The sequence below is a fragment of the Pipistrellus kuhlii genome, unplaced genomic scaffold, assembly GCF_014108245.1.
Source record: "Pipistrellus kuhlii isolate mPipKuh1 unplaced genomic scaffold, mPipKuh1.p scaffold_m20_p_7, whole genome shotgun sequence".
Taxonomy (NCBI): Eukaryota; Metazoa; Chordata; class Mammalia; order Chiroptera; family Vespertilionidae; genus Pipistrellus; species Pipistrellus kuhlii.
The window spans coordinates 78,291,101-78,304,246 of NW_023425573.1; the positions used below are offsets into that span (position 1 = coordinate 78,291,101).

Here is a 13,146-nt window from a genome sequence, read left to right on the forward strand (position 1 = left end):
TATTTTCATTGATCATTATTATTCAATTCAATTGAAAATTTAAATTAAATAAGAAATCCATGCTTTAATTATTTTATCTTTTAATTTTTTTTAAATGTGCTATTATTATAGCATTTGGGTTCATAAAGAAATCTCTGATCATAGCTGGAAAATTAAAGTGTGTGTATGTAAGCATGTGTGTGTGTGTGTGTGTGTGTGTGTGGAGGGAGAGTGTGTTATCAGAAACCAAAATAACAGTTTGTAAAATAAAATAGCCACAAATCTATTTTGCAATTTAATTGTGAAAACTTCAATAAGATAAACTTTTTTTCTTCTCTTTCTTTAATTTCTATCAGACCCTATTCCTCCTTTTCTTCCTAAATGCCTTCATAAAATTTCATAGTCTATAATGTGAAATAACCTAAGGCAAAAGAGAAAAATATAATTTTGGGTTATGAGGCCATTACTTAACAGTCAACTAAGAGGAGAAGCTCCCTATAGTGAATCCTGGTTTTCCTATCTTTTTCTCTTTTTATGTTCTGACCATCAAAAAATGTTCAAATATTAATATTTTTGATTATTTTATCAGTTAATGATTAATAATAGATCCCTATCAGTAGCATAACTGGTGCTGATAGGAGTTGGGGCATGGGGTTGTGCAAAGGGGCCCTGGCTGACAATAGTAGTGAAAACTTATAGACCTTTCTTGTGTACTAGTTGCTGTTAGGTAGTATGCTTTATCAGACATCTCCTAATTTTAACAATCTGTGTGGTTTAATATTTAATTCAATCAAATAAACTTAATCACCATGTGATAATTATATATCAGGCATATATAATAATCATCATATTCCTTGTGGGAATTTGGAGTCTTTTACTATCCCATACTTTGGCTCATTCATACACATATTCATATTCTGTATGTATTTGTCATTTTAGAAATCACTTCCATTTCATACATCTTTTCTAACACCTGCTTCACAACCATTCATTTTAGATGTCAATAATCTCAGCAGGAATCCTGTTAAAGAATTCTGAAGCTTCCTTAACATCACAATTTATGTCAAAAACACCTCAACAAAGCAAATAAATACCTAAATCAAATATTAACAGGCAGAAAGGGAGATATTGACAGTAACACGATAATAATAGGTATTGTAAGACCCTTCTCACATCATTGAATAGATCATCCAGATGTAATATCAACAAGGAAACACTGGCCATAGCAACACATTAGAGAAGATGAACTTAACACATGCCTCCAGAACATTATACCCCAAATCAGCAGAATGCACATTCTTTTCAAGTGCATCTGCATTCTTTTCCAGAATAGACCACATATTAGGCCACAAAACAAGTCTCAGGAATATTAAAAATATTGAAATTATATCAAGTGTCTTCCTCATTATTGATGTTAAAAAAAAAAAAAACCAAACACTAGAAATCTATTACAATAAGAAAGTTAGAAAAAATATAAACACAGGAGGTCAAATAACATATCACTAAAAAATCAGTAGGTTAATAAAGTAATCAAGCAGACAAAATATTTTAAGACAAATAGAAATGGAAACACAATGATCCAAAATTATTAGGATGCAGCAAAAGCAGTTAAAAGAGGAAAATTCATAGTGTTGCATGCCTACATCAAGAAATAAGAAAAGTCTCAAATAGATCATCTAAATTTACACTTAAATGAACTAGACAATGAAGAACAGAAAGAACCAAGATGGTAGTATATGTAAACACTGATATATACCTCCTCCCACAACCACATAAAAATTATAAGTAATATATAAACCATCTTTCAGAACTGCTTGAAATCTGGCTTAATGGAAGTTCTACAACTAGAGAAGTAAAGAAGAAAGCACATTGAGATTGAAACTATGTGGGTCAGATGGGAGTGGCAAGAAATGATGAATAGCTAGGACCTACAGCCAAGATTACTTTACCCAGCAAAGTTCTCATTTAGTATTGAAGGTCAGATAAAGAGCTTCACAGACAAGAAAAATCTAAAGGAGTTAGTCACCACCAAGACAGTACTACAAGAAATGCTGAGGGATTTTTTAAGAAGAGGAAGAAGAGAATGAGGAAGAAGAAGAGGAGGAGAAGGAGGAGGAGGAGGAGAAGAAGGAAGGCATGAACAATAAAAGGGCAATAAATACATATCTATAAATATTGAATCTAAAAATCAAAGTAAAAAAACAGAAAATCTAATGAACAAAATAAACTGATGAATAAAACAGAATAAATGGGTAATATCCTAGAAATATATAATCTTTTAAGATTAAACCAGGAAGAAACAGAAAACTTAAATGTACTGATTAGCATCTATAATAATAAAAATGTAATATAATATTAGACCGGACAGCCAAACAATCTTCCAGACATCATTCCAGATGAAGCCCCGGTGGCAGGGGCCAAGGTAGAGGCAGTTAGGGGTGATCATGCTGGCAGGCAGAGTGGTTAGGGCCAATCTGGCCAGCAGGTGAGTGATTAGTGGTAATCAGGTAGGGAGGTAGAGTGGTTAGGGGCAATCAGGCAGGCAGGGGAGCAGTTAGGGCCAATCAGGCAGGCAGGCAAGTGGTTAGGGGCTATGAGGCAGGCAGGCAGGTAAGCAGTTAGGAGCCTGCAGTCTCAGGTTGTAAGAGGGATGTCCAACTGCCTATTTGCCTCTAGGAATTGGGTCTAAACCGGCAGTTAGACATCCCCCAAAGGGTCCCAAATTATGAGAGGGTACAGGCCTGGCTGAGGGTCCCCTCACCCAGTGCACTGGGCCTCTAGTTCCATATAAAAAGGAAAATGAATCAGTAATCAAAAAGTAAAACAAAACAAAAACAAACAATAAAACATTCAACAAACCAAAGTGTGGGACCAGACATATTCACAGGTAATTGCTTATTCAAAATTATTTTTTATAAAACAAAGAAGGAAAGCTTTCAAGCTCAGTCTGAGGCCAATATTACCTGATAACAAACCATACAAAGAAACTACTAAAATAGAAAATTATAGGCCAATATTCCTGATAGAGGTAGAAGCAAAATTTCTCAGCAAAATATTAGCAACCCAAATATAACAATACATTAAAAATATCATGCAACATGATCAAACAAAATTTATTCCAGGAATTACAGATGCTTCAATATCCACAAAGTAATCAATGTGCTATACCATAACAACAAAATAAAGGAGAAAAATCGTCATCTCAATAGATTCAGAAAAAGATTCATCAAAATTCAACATCGTTTTTATTATAAAACACTTTACAAAGTGACTATTAAAAAGACATGCTTTAGCATACTAAAGGCTGTACAGCAAACCCATAGTGAACATAATACTCAATAGTTAAAAGTTGAAAGCTTTTTCTGTTATATCAAGAGCAAGATAAGCATGCACACTTTCTCTACTCTTATTCCATATTATATTGGAAACAATAGCCAAAGCAATCACACAAGAAAAGGAAATAAAGAGATTTAAACAGAAAATAAAGAAGTAAAATTCTTACTATTTGCAGGTAAATAAAACTATATTATAGAAAACCTTAAATATCCCAATAGAAATTGTTAGAACTAATATTTTAATAAATAAAGTTTCAGGATGCAAAATTAATATTCTCTTGTTTTTTATACAAAAACAATGAGTTTTAAGTAAGAAATTATAAAAAAATTATTTACAATTAACTCTAAAACAATAAAATACCTAGCAATAAATGTAACCAAAAAAGTAAAAGAGTTGTGCTCTGGAAACTATAAGACGTTGATAAAAGAAAGTGAACAAGACACAAATAAAAGAAAAGGTATACTATGGTCATGTACTCAAAAAATTAACATTGTTAAAATGCCCACACTGCTCAAAGAAATCTACCAATTTATTACAATGCTTATTAAAATACCAATGGCATTTTTCACAAAAGACTTAGGATAGCTAAAGGAATCTTGAAAAAAAAAAAAAAAAAAAAAAAGAACAAAGTTGGAAGTATCACACTCCCTGATTTCAAACTATATCGAAAAACTATAGAAATCAAATCAGTATAATATTGGCACAAAACCAGACTCACAGATCAATGGAGCAGAATAGAAATAAGCCCAACTAAGCCCAACTAAGCCCAAAGAAGGCAAAATATACAAGGGGAAAGACAGTCTCTTCAATAAATGGGGTTGTAAAAACAAGACACATATACAAAAAATGAAATTAGGCCATTTCCCTATATAATATACAAAAATGAACTCAAAATGAAGGAAAGACTTAATTGTAATACCTGAAACTCCTAAAAGAAAACTCTTTACGTCCTTCTTAGCAATGTTAGTTTTTGAATATGTCTCCTTGGGCAAAGGCAAAAAAAGCAAAAAAGTAAAGTGGACTACATCTAACTAAATCACGTTAGCACAGTGAAGAAAGCCATCAATAAAGTGTAAAGGTTAAGTATTGAAATGGAGGAGACATTTGTGAATTATACATCTGGTAAAAAAGTTATATTATAAAATAGATAAAGAACTCATGCAACTCAACATAAAAATTAACCAACCCATTTTAAAAAAATGAGCAGAGGAACTCAGTAGACATCTCTCCCAACAAGACATAGAAATGGCCTGCAGACATATGAAGAAATATTTAAGATTACTTATTATAAGAAAAATGCAAATCAAAGCAATAGGATATTTCACACCTGATAGAATGGTTATTATCACAAAGAAAAAAAAAAGAAAAAACAACAAGTGTTGCCACTGATGTGGAGAAAAGGGAACCTTGGTTGAGGGATTGCAAATTAGTGCAGCCACTATAGGAAAGATTATGGTGGTTCCTAAAATAATAATAATAATAATAATAATAATAATAATAAATAGAGCTACTGTACAACCCAACAATTCCACTTCTAGATAACAATTCAAAGAAAACACAAATAATAATTTGAAAAAAATACTAGTATATTCATGCTTATATTCAGTACAGTATTATTTACACTAGCCATGATATGAAAGCAATCTGGATATCCATTGATAGATAAATAGATAAATAAAATGTGGTTTATACATAGGATGGAGTATTACCCAGCCATAAAATAGAATGAAATCTTGCCATTTGCAATAATATGGATGGACCTGCAGGGTGTTATGTTAAGTGAAATAACTTGGACAAAGAAAGACAAAGATTGTCTTATTTTACTTATTTGTGTAGTCTTATAAAACAAAACAAATGAACAAACAAAATTAAACAGAAAAAAACTCATAGAACAGATTGATGGTTTCCAGAGGGGAAAGGGTGAGGGACCTAGAAAGAGGATAGGAATTAATTACAAACTTGCAGTTATAAAATGTCTTAGGGATATGAGTACAACATAAGCAATAGAATCAACACCATCATCGTAACTATGATGACAGATGATCATTAGACTCATTGCAGTGATCACTTTGTAAGGTATAGAAATGTTGAATCAGTATGTTGTACACATGGGCTAATATAATAATTTATGCCAATTATAATTAAAATAAATTAATAAAAAAAACATCTCAACCAGTTATTTTACAGCCCTTACAAATATTGTTCTCTTTTTGTTAGGTGTTTTATTGCAACAAATCCCTCCCAGAATTCCTCCATGTGATATATTGAAACCTTTCTCTAATTTTCTTATAATTTGTAGAAAGAAAAAAACAATTCTTAACTTAAAAATAAGTTTGAGCCCTGGCTGGTTTTCTCAGTGGGCAGAGCACCAGCCTGTGCACCAAAGACTCATGGTTTTGATTCCTGATCAAGGGCATGTATCTGGGTTGCAAGTTCCATCCTTGGCCCAGATCATCAGGGTACATGTGGGAGGCAACCCATTGATGTGTCTCTCTTACATGAATGTCTCTTTCTCTACCTCTCTCTCTCCCTCCCTTTTTCCACTGTCTCTAAATATTAATGGAAAATATTCTCCAGTAAGGATTAAGAAAAAATGGTAAGTTTGACATCACTAAAATCTGACTTTCAGTCTGCTACAAGGCACTGGCTTTGAAATAAAAAAAATAGTGTGGGGTCAAGTAAGGAAGCTAACTAATTACCTTCCCCCCAGTATCTTCTTTAGCTGCTTAGCGACAAAGAAGGAAATCTCTTTTTCCAGCATGTACTCTGGTGATCCAGCAGACTGCTGTCAAGTTCTTGGTGGGCACCGTCATGTCTGCTGGTCTCATAGTTCTCCTGCAGTCCCTGCCCTCAGGCTCTCCCCCACTATGAGTATATGCTTTATCTGCATGTTTTCATTTTATCCATAGAATTTCCTATCCACCTCTTTCCTTCTGTTAGCAAAATGGTAAACATCACAAGTTCATAGTCCCATAGACCACTGACTGAGGGAAGGCACTGTCTAGAAATATAATAAAACAAAATATTCATTGTTCTGACCAGGAGTTCACTACAATTTATATAAAGAACTATAATGCATCCTCTCCTATTTGGTCTCAGTTATTTTTTTCAGTTAATATATATACAATAGAGAGCATGCATCTTCATTGTGTACATATAGATGGAGATAAAATGTTCACAATATGGAAATTAGAAATGAAATAGATTTGTGTCCCATTTATGGCTTTTCCAAAAATTATTCTAGAATAAACATACATATAATGGAATGAGCTTTGTCACCAGCAAGTGCTCTGTTTAAGTGTCAACAGAGCCTATTAATATTGGAGCCCTCTAGTTGTATCAAGATCATGTTTTGTTTTGTTTTTAAAGTCTTTAGGCAAAACCTATGTCATGTTTTACTTTTCAGAATCAGATAATAGGGAATATCAATGTCACTTTTAAAAAGTGAGAGGGGAATCTATGTTTACACAAAATATTTAAACACAATGATAAGAAATGTATTTTAAATAAAAGAGTGTTAGTCATATTCTGCTAAACTTTCTTGCTGCTTCAAGGACAAAGCTACAATTCAGCTTATATCATGCTTTAGTTTCTACTTATAACTCCCCTTTCATCTGAAATACATTTCTTTCTGCATTTTACACATAAATAAGCATAGGTGCTGAGAGGTAAATACTTTTCCATCATTCATAGTGAGTAGTGGGCTCAGATTTACAAACTGAATCTGGCTGTCTTCAAGAAACATGGTTTTCCCATGGACCACATGTGATCAGCTCAGCCTAGAACTGTCTTACTCTCCAGACTTTCTCATTGAGCTGACTTCTACCCATTCTCCCAAGTGTAAGATGTCTTCTGCCAGAAACCCTTCCCTGACTTCTCCTGTCCCCATAAGCACTGCGCTCCACTATCTAAGCATGCACTGGGCTGTATTGTTTGCTTACTTGCCTGTCTCTCACACAATCTGTTAACTCCTTGGGAATCTGTGCACATGTAATGTATCTGCAGATTCCCAGTGCCTGGTCCACTGTAGATATTTAGTAAATTTGAAAGGTAGGAAATAAGGAAGGGAGAATGTGAGAAAAAGAGGAAGGGATGAAAGGAAGAAGAGTAGAATGAATGAGGGAGGGACAAAGATAGGAAGATCCACGAAAATTCAGTGGACTTAGAAAATTTTTTACATCTAAAATAAAAATGTGTTTGAAGTAATACATTTATTTATTTATGCATTCATTGGTTATTATATATGCCCTATCCCAGGATTGAACCCTCAACCTTGGCATATCTGGATGATGCTCAAATCAACTGAACTGCCCAACCAGGGTGGTGATTATTCTCAATATGTCCTGAGCCTGATGACTTATTCATAGATATTTCTCTATCCTGGAGTCTATTAAGGAGGACTTGGGATACCTGTCTGGAAAATTCCAAGTGACATGCCGAAGTCCTGGGTAAATCCTGGAGGCCCCATCTGGAATTGAGTGGCATCGGTACTGTTTTATCCTCACTCCTACCTACATCTGAGGTCATGATGTCTCAGGGAATTTATTCAGGGTTGCAACCCCATACACTGCCTTCAACTTTCTGCCTCTTATTAGTGTTTAGGATTCCATCTCTTTTTCATGTATCTGTATGAAATATACCTAGATCAGGGATTCTCAGGTTGTTTTAAATTTAGAACACTTTATTCAATAAAATATACAGTGATGACTATTATAGAAAACAAAAAAAAAATGTGGAGCAGCTTGAGTTGAAGTAGGAGTGAAAAATTGTAGGCTGCAATTGCTATTGGCTCCTCCTTCCTCTCTTACCTCACAAGCTCATGCTGTCCAACAGCATTCTTTGGTCTCCTGGAAATATAGTGGAAACCTTGTCTCTTCAAAGGGATAATTCAGCCTATTAGAATTAGGTCACATGGACAACAGGACAACTTCTCAGATCTATGGCCACAGCCCATGGAGCAGCTCCTCTCTGCAGTCCAGACTCTTCGGAATCCACACTCCAAATGTCTGGAGGTAAATTTGACAGGCTTATCATTGGCTTTGGCTAGGCTTTAGTTGATCAGTGCTAGAATCTGCACACATCTGTATAGAGTAACTGGTTCAGGACAAAGGCCTTCAGGTTAAAGATTAAAGAAGTCATGATCTCTTAAAAGATATTGGACCTATTTTGTACCTTTGGATTTTTTTTCTTTTTTTGTGTGTGTATTTTTGTTTGTTTGCTTGTTTGTTTTAACAACAGAAATTTATTTACTTTTGTTCTGGAGACCAGATGTTCAAAATGTTCTCTCATAGGCTCTAGGCTCATAACCCTCCCTGCCTCTCCATAGCTTCTGATAAATGCCTGCAATCCATGGCATCTTGTAAATGCCTCTCTCCAATGTCCTCCATTGTCTTCATATGACCTTTTCCCCTTGTGTCTCTATGGGACCTATCTTCAAAGATGCTTTAATACTAAACAAAGAGCAACCATACCTCCTTTAACAAGGCATTTTACTATTATATGTTGCTTGACAATTACCTTCTCACAAGGATGAGAAAATTATTAAAAATAAACTCAGAATTGAAAAGGTCAAATATTATCCAGTGTCTTAAACTGGTTCATATGGTAAACATTTGATTAAGATCATTTGTTTAGTTGTTGTTCTGTTTTAGTTGTTTTCACTTTCTCAATCCTCCTACTTTAATTTGTCTTCCACAATTACATTAGCATATTTTAACACATATTTGGACATATGATTCAAGGACTTAAAAAATTCCAAGGCTTCCTAATTCTACATGATACATTCCAACTTCATAGCCTGACATGCAAGGCTCTTTTATTACTTTTTGGACTTTATCACATATTGTCCATATATAAATCACACCAGAACACTCAGCATCTCCTCAAATAATGTTCTTTATTGCCTGTGTGATTGTTGTTTTCTTCTTAGCTGGATATATACCTTTGCGTCTTTATCTGTCTGGCAAGCTGCTCCATTTAATGAGATAGCTATATCTTTAAGGAGTTATAAGCTATTTTGAAGGCGACAAAAGCAATGACTATACTTGTCTGCTAATATATCAATACCAGGTGTTAGGCATTGAAACTGGTACAAAATATATTTTTAATAAAGTCTTAGATTAGGTAATGAAATTTCAGAGGGGCAAAAATATCCCCAAATAACAACAATAATAGTAATAATAATATTCATAATGAAATTTAAATACAGGAGTACAGAAATTTAAAGTATATTCTTCTTCCATTATACCATGCTGTCTCCAAAGAGATGTGTGGTCAGGTAGCTGAATGAGTAGATGGATAGAGAAGCAGATGGCTAAGCAAAGGGAGTTTGGATGATATGATAGGCGATAGGCAATGAGAACATACTTTTTGAATTCGGTTAAGGCAATAAAAGTGTGTATTCAGAGAAAAGTTTATTGAAGGAAGGTAGAGCTAGGTTAGGCAAAACAACAAGAAAAAGTGATACGTTTATGCAACTGTAGAGAGAGAAGCAGAACAATGGGCTCAATTTTACCATGTTTAAAGTGATAAAACTGTAGGCCAGTAGCACTGGTAAGATTTTAGCAGATATATACCCAGCCCACCTCCTTATTTTGGAAGATAGAAATACCTAAGTGAGTGGGATGTGGAAGAGTGTAGTAGATCATATGGAGAAGTCTTGTACTAAAATGACAAAGAATTTGCACATTTTCTAATTACAAAAGGATCCTCCAGGATTTTAAACACATGTGTGATTAGGCTTATCTACACAAAGTGAGTATTTACAAATTTAGCTTGGGGCCCTGGCCAGGTGGTTCACTTGGTTGGAGTATCCTCCTACACTCCCAGAAAGGTTGCAGCTTCTATTCCCGGTCAGGGCATATACCTAGGGTGTGGTTTTGATCATCGGTTGGGGCACATATGGGAGCAACCAATCAGTCTCTCTCTCTCTCTCTCTCTCTCTCTCTCTCTCTCTCTCTCTCTCTCTCTCTCTCCCTCTCTCTCTCAAAAACAAACAAACAAACAGACAAACAAACAAAATAAACAAACTAACAAAAAAGCACATCCTCAGTTAGTCTGGGCAATTTTAGATCCACAAAGAAGACATAAACCTGGCTCACAACTGGAATGGAAAACAGATGAAGGAGTTGGAGTCCATTGTGAGCAGGAGTCCATTCTCATTGTTCCTTTAAGAAAGTTGCAGTTTTTTGCTTTATTATGTCACTTTGAAAGGAACTCTTTTACAATCCTGTCCATTCCAGACTGTCCTTACCAACTACCCGTAGATATTTTCCATCTTTACTGCCTTACTGAGTGACACCACCTGGCTATTGTCTCCTAAAGAAAAACTTGAGGACTCATCCTGTGCATTTCCTTTACCAGCACCTACACACAGGCTGTGCATCCAAGATGCCAGCAGCCTCTAATCTCTACAAAGTAAATCCTGCATCTCCTTCCAGTTCAACTTCTCACCTCTTTCCAGCTCAACCACTATGGACTTATTGAGTTCATAACCATCTCACTTGGACCTCTGCAAAAAGATCTAAACTTACCTCCCAGATTACAGTCTTTCATCTTGGCTCCCCACATCAGCTTTTTAAGTTAGATCTGATGTCACTGCCTAAAATGTTTTTTTATTTATTTATTTACTTATTTATTATGGACTATTTTAATTTTTAATTTAAGTTCTTTATTGTTTAATGTATTACATAAGTCTCTTTTTTTCCCCATTGACCTCTCCCCGGCCACCCTAACCCTGAGCACATACCCTCACCTTCCTCCCATTTGTATCCATTGATTATAATATGTTTTAAAATTACTCAGTTTCCTAATGCACTAAGAATAAAATCCTAATTTTTTGCCATGGCCTGTAAAATCCTATCTAATATCCCCCCGTACCTCTTGGTATTAGTTCACTTGCCCTCACTCACTAAAGTCCCACCACGATCGATATTTTTATGTTTCCCTATTGTGCTGCAGTCACTCCTGCCTCAGAGTCTTCACACCTGCTTTTCTCTTCTCTCCACTTGGAATGTTCCTCTTAGAGAACTTTGCCAGAGGCCTTTCCTCATTCAAGGATCATATGTCATCTACACAGTGATGTCGTCTTCTTCATATGTTTTCCATTTGATATTGTGAGACCATGAGCAGTGCCCTCAGTACCTCCATCCAGCAATGCTTTCTTGTTATTCATAATTGATTAGTGCATCATGGAACCAATATCAGAATCAAATGTTTGCGATTATTAACACATGTAGCCTCTCCACTCCGTATTTCAAATATAAGCATTTTACACTAATGCTCAGATTCCCACAATCCTTAGCATTAGGGATTAATCTAATAATATTCAGTGTTTCTCAATACCTTCATTTCCTCTTTCTCCCATTTCCCAGCTGAAATTGCCTGGCCCATCACTAAGATGATCATCTTATATACCATCTTAATTAAGTTGGCCCACTCTCACTTTATCAATTGAAGATATTTGCTTGGCAGAACCATAGCTACTAAAATCCAACCTACACCTATCCTACATTTGCTTAGTGTAGGTGGCAGATAAAAATACAAACCAAGTGGGCTGCTCCTAAGCAATTTTAAGTTTATCACCACCAACTTCAAGAGGGCCTTTCTTGTGTCCTCCTAATCTCAAAGTATTTCCTATTATTTTCAATTACTGGCTCAGGCAACAATTTAATGTCTTCTATCTTTCTTCTGACCTCTAGCTCTGCCTTTTTCCTCACTCTCAGTCAATGACCTTGCCTATTGCTTCTCTAACAATACTGAGAAATCAGAAAGTAACTTCTATAAGTGCCTTCATTAACTTAACAATTTCTGGACCTATATATTTTACCTTCCTTTCTGTTATCTTAAAATAATGGACATGCTTTTATCTAATATTAATTCATGCATTCATTCCAATCCTCTTCACCTATCTGAAGACATCACTCAGACAACATTCTCCTTCCTCTATATTTGTTTTTAAATTTTATTCTCTCTATTACATTATTTGTATTGACATTCTCCCAATATTACAGGAAAAGTAAAGAAAATCCTTCAGCTTTCTTAACCGTAGACACCACCACATTTCTCTTCTTTCTCCTGGCCTATAATACAACTCCTGAAGCATTATGATACTTCTTATCTCCAGTTCCTCTTTCTCCTTTACTCTTAAACTCTCTCTAGTAAGATTTCATCTTTGGTTCTCCATCTAAAATTTTATTGCCATGGTCAATAAATGGCCTTCATGTTGCTAAATCCAATGTTCCATGCACAATCCTTGTCTTATTCTCATCAGCATTGTAAATTCTGTTCTCTTTGTTAAACTCTTCGCTCAGCATCTAGAACACATGTGTCAAACACAAGGCCCACGGGCCAAATCCGTCCCGCCAGGCCTTGCAATGTGGCCCGCACCGCGCTGTCATCACTGCACTCCGCTGCGTTTCCATCACAATGACAGTTTATGACTGTTCAGTAAACCATTCGGCCCGCGATTTAGGCTGGATTTTAGATTTTGGCCCCTTCTCTGATTGAGTTCGACACCCCTAATCTAGAACATCTCTTTCTTTCCTAGTTTTCTACCTTCTTCCTTGGTCACTCCTTCTCACTCTCTGTTACTGATAGCTCTGTTTCTCTTTGCCCTCTTACTGTTGATGTCCCATCCTTAATAAATTTATATTTCTTCACCCCTTTAGGAATCATGTGTTCCTCCTTCAGTAACTTTATCATTTGGGGCCAAAACCTGAAGGGGTTCTCATTTTATATTCCAAACAGCCCCGACATACACCCCAAATTTTGAAAACTGACACAGGTCCACAAACCTCTCAAAAAAAACCTTGTTAACCTGATCTTTAAGGT

General features: G+C 35.4%; 1 protein-coding gene across 1 annotated transcript in view; it reads right to left on the reverse strand.

The window, feature by feature from the left end:
* The window catches only part of CNTNAP5 (contactin associated protein family member 5), a 777,625-nt gene that overhangs the window by 63,425 nt on the left and 701,054 nt on the right, over positions 1 to 13,146 (reverse strand). The window lies entirely within an intron of this gene.